A 7,454-nucleotide genomic window follows, 5' to 3' on the forward strand; every position below is an offset into this window, starting at 1 on the left:
GTACTAGTGTTCTGACTTCCGAACTAGTCAGCACGGTCTCCCACTGCTCGGGTGTGGGGTTGGGTACTTGCGGGGCCGCCTTCACGTTGGGGCACGCTCATGTGGTGTGATATAGGGAGGCGTAATCATTACAAAGGGGACATTTATATGAATATAGTGTAGGGTGGATTGCGTGTAGTCTGCTTAAATGTGGGTATGTATTGGTTTGTAGTTGTCTCCATGTTACGGCGTCTTCACGTGAGAGGGTCTTGTGTGGAGGTGGATATTGTCGTCTGTTCAATCTGTGGTGTTGTAGTATGGCGTTGTATTGTAAAGGTACGGGCTCCATGGATGCGTCCGTATCCCTCTCTTGTGGCGCCCGGGAGGCATGAGCTCGGGCTACAGCGTGCGCACGCTGATTTCCACGGAGGGACTCGTGTCCTGGAGTCCACACTATTTCAACGTCCGGGAATGCGGAGGCCTGGGCGATTGAAGATATTCGACTTCTCGCGTAGCTACGGCAAGCTGCCTGGGAGTCGGTAATAATTGTGATGTACTCGTTGGTCAGACTAGAGGTGATGGCCAAGGCGATAGCTGTCTCCTCCGTTACGAGGGCGCTGGCAGTGCGGACAGTCATCGAGACCACCTCTTGTAGGTTATAGTCGACAACGCTGGCCATCATGGCTGCTTTTTGGGGGTACTGCGCGGCATCTGTGTATAGTTTGGTGGGGAGACCGCCATATCTTGTCTGTAGAGCTTCTGCGCGAGCTTGGCGACGATCGGCATGATGTTCCGGGTGCATGCTTCTGCGGATAAGGGCTACCTTGATGTGCTCTCGGAAGTTGGGGGCCAGATGGATTGCTTGTTCGTGGCCTTTGCTGTGTGTGGGGTAGCCTAGGCGCGCTAGGACTGTTCTTCCTGTTGGTGTGAGGGCTGGTCGTTCTCGTTGGCTTGTGAGGTGGGCGTCTATAATTTCTCTTATAGTATTATGGACTCCTAGGGCTTCAAGCTTGAGTGTCGCTGTTCCCGGGGGTAGGCCGAGTGCTTGCTTGTAGGCTTTCCGAAGAAGTACGTCTAATTGATCTATCTCCTTGGGAGTGAGGGGCAAGTACGGGGCAGCGTAGGCAATGCCGCTGATTATCAGGGCCTGGACGAGCTCCATTATGTCGTCTTCTTTCAGTCCGTATTGTTTGGTGGTGATACGGCTGACCATTCGCATGATCTGGAAGGTGGTCTGCTTGAGACGTTGAATGCTGTATGCGCCTCCACCGTCCTGTTGTATGTGGAGTCCGAGAATGCGGACGCGGTTTACTGTGGGTATTTCTTTGTCGTCGAGGGTGAGTGTGATGTTTGGTAGTTCATTGAGTTTTCTTCGGGATTTCTGTCGAACGACTAATAGTTCTGACTTCTCGGGGGAGCACCGGGGACCACTTGTTTTTGCATATTGCTGGACGACGTCGGTCGCTTGTTGAAGGGCGTCTTGTTTCTCTCCTTCGGAACCAGCGGTGGTCCAGATAGTGATGTCATCGGCGTATATTGAATGCCTGATTCCTGGTATTGCGTTGAGTTCGTCAGGTAATTTCATCATAGCAATATTGAAAAGGGTGGGTGATAGAACAGCACCTTGTGGGGTTCCTGTGTTGCGGGTAGGTAACGTCGGGGTTGTGAGTGAGCCAATGCCTATTGTGGCCGTGCGGTTGCTTAGAAAGGCGCGTATATAATTGTAAGTATCACGACCACAGTTCGTGGGGCTTAGGTTTGTAAGGATGGTATGGTGAGCCACATTGTCGAAAGCGCCTTTGAGATCGAGTGCTACAATCGCTCCGGTGTTGTGCGGTGAGATGTGTTCAAGGACTTGTTCCTTCAGCTGAAGAAGGATGTCGTGGGTAGAAAGGTGGGGCCGGAATCCGAACAATGTTTCGGGAAAGAGGTCGCTGGATTCTAGGTAAGGTTGAAGCCGGTTCAGAATGACATGTTCCAGAAGCTTGCCGAGGCATGAAGTCAGCGAAATTGGTCTCATATTTTCTAAGCTGGAGAGTTTGCCTGGCTTCGGAATGAGTATGATGTCCGCGTGCTTCCAGTCTGCTGGTAGTGTACCCGCTTCCCAGTGATGATTAAAGAGGTCACTAAGAGATTGAATGGTGCCATCATCCAGATTGCGCAGGAGCTTGTTATTTATTTTGTCCTTGCCTGGGGTGGTGTTTCGTGTGAGTGCATGGAGTGCTTGTTGCACCTCAGTGATAGTGATCGGCTTGTCGAGGTCGTAATTGTCCCTCCCGCTGTAGGTTGGAGGTTGTCCTTGTGCGGGTTCGAAATCGCCTATGTACCGCGCCCGCAACTCCTCCAGGATTTCGTCATCAGAACCCGGATGGTTGTGGAGGATACGTTGGATTGTTTGCTGGCTAATTGCCTTGCTTTGTGTGGGGTCAAGCAGATGGCGTAGCAGCGACCATGTTTTGGCCGTGCTAAGATTACCCTGCAACTTGTTGCATAGTTGTCGCCAGTTGTGACGGGTGAGCTCCCCAGCATAAAATTCCGCGGTTGCCGTGAGTTTCGCTATACGTAGTTTCAATTTACGATTATGTTTTTGGCGCTTCCATCTCCTAACAAGGTCTCGACGTGCTTCCCAGAGGTGGAGAAGGTGTGGGTCTATGGCCGGTATGTCTGTGGTGAGTGTGATCTGTTTTGAATGTCTGGCTACGTCTTGATGGAGCTCTCGTACCCACTGCTCGAGATCCGTAATACCCGTTGAGGAGTCATCCGCTCGCTCTTTGTGAAAAGCTGTCCAATCTGTGAGTGTTGTCTTTTTTATCGGGTGGCGTGCATGCGTAACGTTCAATGTGGTGGCAAGTATGCAGTGGTCACTGCCCAGAGTTTCCTCCGTGTTGTGCCAGGCAGCTTGCTCTATCCCTTTAGTGAGGGTGAGGTCAGGGCATGTATCTCGGGAGACGCTGTTTCCTAGACGTGTGGGGTATGCGGGGTCTGTGAGGATGGTGAGACGGTGTTGCTGTATCGTGCACTGGAGTGCAGTGCCTTTTGATGTGGCTGTCGTGTAGCCCCATGCCTGGTGAGCAGCGTTGAAGTCGCCTACAATCAGCAGACTATTATTTTTGGCTATGCCAATCGCTTTAGTGATCAAGTAGTCGAACATGGCCTGCTTCTGCTTGGGTGGGCTGTATATATTCAGTATGAAAAGGCTCTTTCGGCCTCGTTGGAGCGGCAGGATCTCAATTAGGTTATGATCGACGTCACTGCCGTCTATTGTGTGTTGTGTGGTTGTGAGCGTTTTAGCTGTGTGTCGCCACGGGGCTTTCAGGCGTGGTGGTATGTGTGTTGTAGCCAGCTTGAGTTGGGTGTGTGCCTGTTTCCTGTAGTGCGATTATGCTTGGTGTCGTTTTGGAGTTACTTATGTACTGTCTCAGTGATCCTTGCTTGCGTTTGTAGCTGCGGCAGATTATGAGTGGATTTTCGTTCCTGTGGTTGGTTTTGCTATTCGTCCTGGCTGACGAGTGGATCGGCAGGGTGTCCCTGCTCTACTTCCTGTTGTACTAGTGTTCTGACTTTCTTGCGTCGGTGATCTTTTGCGAGCCGCGTTTCATCAATAACACTTGCCAGTTGCTGAATGCTTTGTTGCATTGCTAGAAGCTGCCGTTGCAGTACATCAACTTTCTCCTCGACTTGTGCTATTTCTGTCGGTTTTGCTGAACCCATGATTCTCGCGGAATCAGCTCACTCGGCACTTTTCAAAACCTACCAGCGCCTCCGACGACGCTACTACTGGAGAGGAATGTACAACTACATTCAAAACTTCGTTCGCTCATGCCCCGACTGCCAGCGCCGAAAATCTTCACCCCACCTCTCGCCAGCTGGTCTGCAGCCTCTACCCTACCCTACCCGGCCGTTCGGGCGCGTTAGCCTAGATTTGTATGGGCCACTTCCCCTGACGTCGGCTGGTAACCGCTGGGTCATTGTGGCAGTAGATAGATCACCTTACACGATACGCTGAAACCGCCGCTCTCCCACCAGCTACAGCGCGCGATGCTGCATCATTCCTGCTTCGCCGATTCATTCTGCGGCATGGTCCACCTCAAGAACTGCTCAGCGATCGCGGACGCGTCTTCCTGTCGGAAGTAGTTGAATCGATTCTCAAAGAGTGCCACGTTGCTCATCGTACGACTACGGCGTACCACCCTCAAACGAATGGCCTCACAGAGCGCTTCAACCGTACGCTCGGCGACATGCTTTCAATGTACGTTGCCTCCGGCCACATGAACTGGGACGCCATTCTGCCATTCGTCACCTACGCGTATAATACCGCTACGCTGAGTAGCACTGGATTTTCACCCTATTTCTTGCTGTATGGTCGGCACCCTTCGCACACCATCGACACCATTCTTCCGTACTGGCCGGATGCATCCGAGTGTGTTCCTATTTCTGCGACGGTCAGACATGCAGAAGAGTGCCGCGACCTCGCACGGGCTTTTACTTCCGATGATCAAGAGCGCCAGAGGAGCACTCACGGTGACGCCACTGCCACGGTCACCTTCGTTCTGAGAGCGCTCGTGTGGCTTTCAGTCCCTTTACCTGCCCCTGGCTTCTCATCAAAACTCGTCCCGAAGTAGGAAGGCCCTTATCGTGTTCTCGAACACGCATCTCCTGTGAACTATGTCATAGAACCAGTTGAGCCATTTTCAGACATGCGCCGCCGTGGACGAGACATTGTCCATGTCGACCGTTTAAAGCGTTACCACGACCCGCTCATCGTGACGAGCAGTTAGATCGCAGGACGGCTCCCTTCTCGCTCCCGGGCGGTGATTCTAGCGAAGAGAGACGCTAGTGGGTTCAGCGCTACTGGCTCCAAACGCTAGTGGGTCGAGCGTACCTGCTCAGCAACGGCTCTCGTGCTTGGAAGCTGTGACTGCCCTGCCCGTCGACGTTGCGCTGCTCCGAACTCTGCCAAATAAACACCTTTAGAATATATAAAAAGAAATTTGTGTATGTATATCAAGATACAAATGGACAGTATCATATCGAATACAATAATTGCGCTAGTATCTTGCTTCTGTATCTCAAACACTAACGCAAAGTATCTTTGCCCAGTCTTTCCAACAACGCACGCAGCTGCTCGACTTTCTCTGCACAGCAGCTGCGCGAGAAATTAACTGTGCGTAACGAAATGTTTCTTATAAAGGCACTCCCCCCCCCCCCCCCCCTATCTGCCCTCTTACTGTGCAGGTACATGCTGGACGCCATGAACCCACACGCCTCGCCATGCGTCGATTTCTACGAAAGCGTGTGTGGTCGGTGGCGAGACAGGGATCCCGACCGGAGGCCTTACGTCGAGGAACACGTGCTCAATTTCAACCAACGCGTTGCCGACGCATTATCCGCCATGGCCACCGCCCGCTTGCAGAACTCGAGCGGCAAGCGTCCCGTGAGTCTCGAGACCCAGATGGCACTGTTCTACAGCAGCTGCTTCACGACGATGTCGAGCGGTCGCACCGAGGTGAGCGACGTCGCTAGGGTCATCGAAGCGCTGGTCACGGATCCATCGAAATGGACCAGCGTCTCCAGCTTTGTCGCCCTCCTCGACCTAATGGTCAGAGCCACCCTACGAAGCGGGTTGCCCTCTTTACTTCGGGTGGGCTACTCTGCAGCAAGCCGGACTTTCCGCGTGGACGTGGGAGAAACGCTGGCGTCGACGTTTTCTAAAGACGCCGAAAGGGCGTGGCATTTTGTTCTAGGCGTTTCCCACGATCTCGGCCACGAGTTATCACCGTTACCGATCAATTTTTCGGCGATATCAGTTATGGACCAACTCGTCGATGAGATGAGGACGAAAGCCAACGGCCAAGCATGGTCGGCTCCGAGCAGTCCGGAGGAGCTAAAGTACGTAGATCCCGAAGTGACATGGAAGGACGCCCTCGAACAAGGTCTGCCGTCGACGCTCACGACTAAAGAGAAACTGAAAATGATGGTGCAAATCAGAGCAAAAGAAGTCATCCGCAGCATCGTTGGCCTACTCAGACAGCTGCCAGTCACGTCATCTAGCCTGTACGCTCTCCTGGTTTTGCTCGCTCAGGTACAGCACGTTAAGCTGTTTGACTCGAAGCTACAGTGCCCGAATTTATCGCAAACGAATTAGGACTACTTGAAACGTAGCGTTGTCAGCACCGGAGAGAAAGTAAAATCTTTCGGTTTGGCATTAGCGGGTGCTACCGCGGAGCGGCTGGCAGCGCTTTGTTTTGAGTGCTTCGTTACACTACTGAATGGTTAGTTAGTTAATTCGGGTTTAATGGCGCAAAAGCGACTAAGGCCATGCTGCGCCAGTCACAGGACAGTATAAGACCCAATGTTAAGGTAGTTATAGCTGTGTTACCTTAAAGTCGATGTAGATAATTTGTTTCACCTAAAAACTGGAACAGGTTACTGAATGGCACTAGTGGGTCATCGCCCAATATTAAGGCAGGGTGCAGAGGTATATGTAAGTGATACAAATTTTTGAAATGTTTCCGTCTCTGTGTGTACTGAATGGGTGATGTTGCAAGAGGTCCCTCCAGTCCCACCCGTAGCGCTGTCCCTGCAACCTGGTCAACCTCAGATGACGGACCGGCCAAAAACTAGGTGACGGAGAATGAAAAACAAGGCGTTCATTTACATCGCTGCGTAAAGGATGCCCAGTTTAAGCTCCTCGCAATGAAAAGTGTATTGTAAAGCTAAAGCTCGCTCTAGCGAGAAGCAGTGTCATTTTTGTAGCTTCCCGTGCACACTTTCACCCAGCAAAGGGAGAGAGGGGATCGTCGATGCCAGTGCTCGCAGCTTAGCATGGCCGACTTTACAATCACAAGCACAGGCGCCTATACGCGCGGGCACGGCCTTCGAGCTGTTTTACGCTACGGCCTTCCAGAATTGTCGCCGTTCTCCAACCTACAGCTTCGCATTGGCGTGGTTTTTTTTTCTCTTACTGCGAAACACTTATTTTCGTCAGAGAGGCGAGCCGCACCACAGCGATTCACATGGTGAAAGCGTGTTGGCTGATTCGACTGCTGGTATACTGCGCGGATTTTTCGGTTATTTTATGTGTAACGATAACACAGTGGTCACGGCTCACTTTGCTTCTAAGGTAGAAACACCCTACGTACTATAGGCGCTTTGTGCACCCAGCCGCTTAAACTTATTGCACTTTGATAATGCGGTGACTGCCACCCACCTATTGCCCGGCTTGACCTCGTAGAGTCGTTCACTGCCTAAGCGTCTACGCTAACGCCCAAGTGCGGAAGGGCGTTCCTCAAGCAACTCGCCGTCGTAGCAATCACACTGCGGCTTTCTTGAAAAGCAGCGTCATGCACTCGACAGATTAAGCAAAGAGCCTTGGGTTGAGGCCTCCTTATTGTATGCAAGAGTCAGTACATAAACTCAGGCCGCATTTCGCCTTGATATTCAAAAATGCAGTGGGGTGGCCGCTGCTGGAGGGG

The sequence above is a fragment of the Dermacentor andersoni genome, chromosome 3 (assembly GCF_023375885.2).
Source record: "Dermacentor andersoni chromosome 3, qqDerAnde1_hic_scaffold, whole genome shotgun sequence".
Taxonomy (NCBI): domain Eukaryota; kingdom Metazoa; phylum Arthropoda; class Arachnida; order Ixodida; family Ixodidae; genus Dermacentor; species Dermacentor andersoni.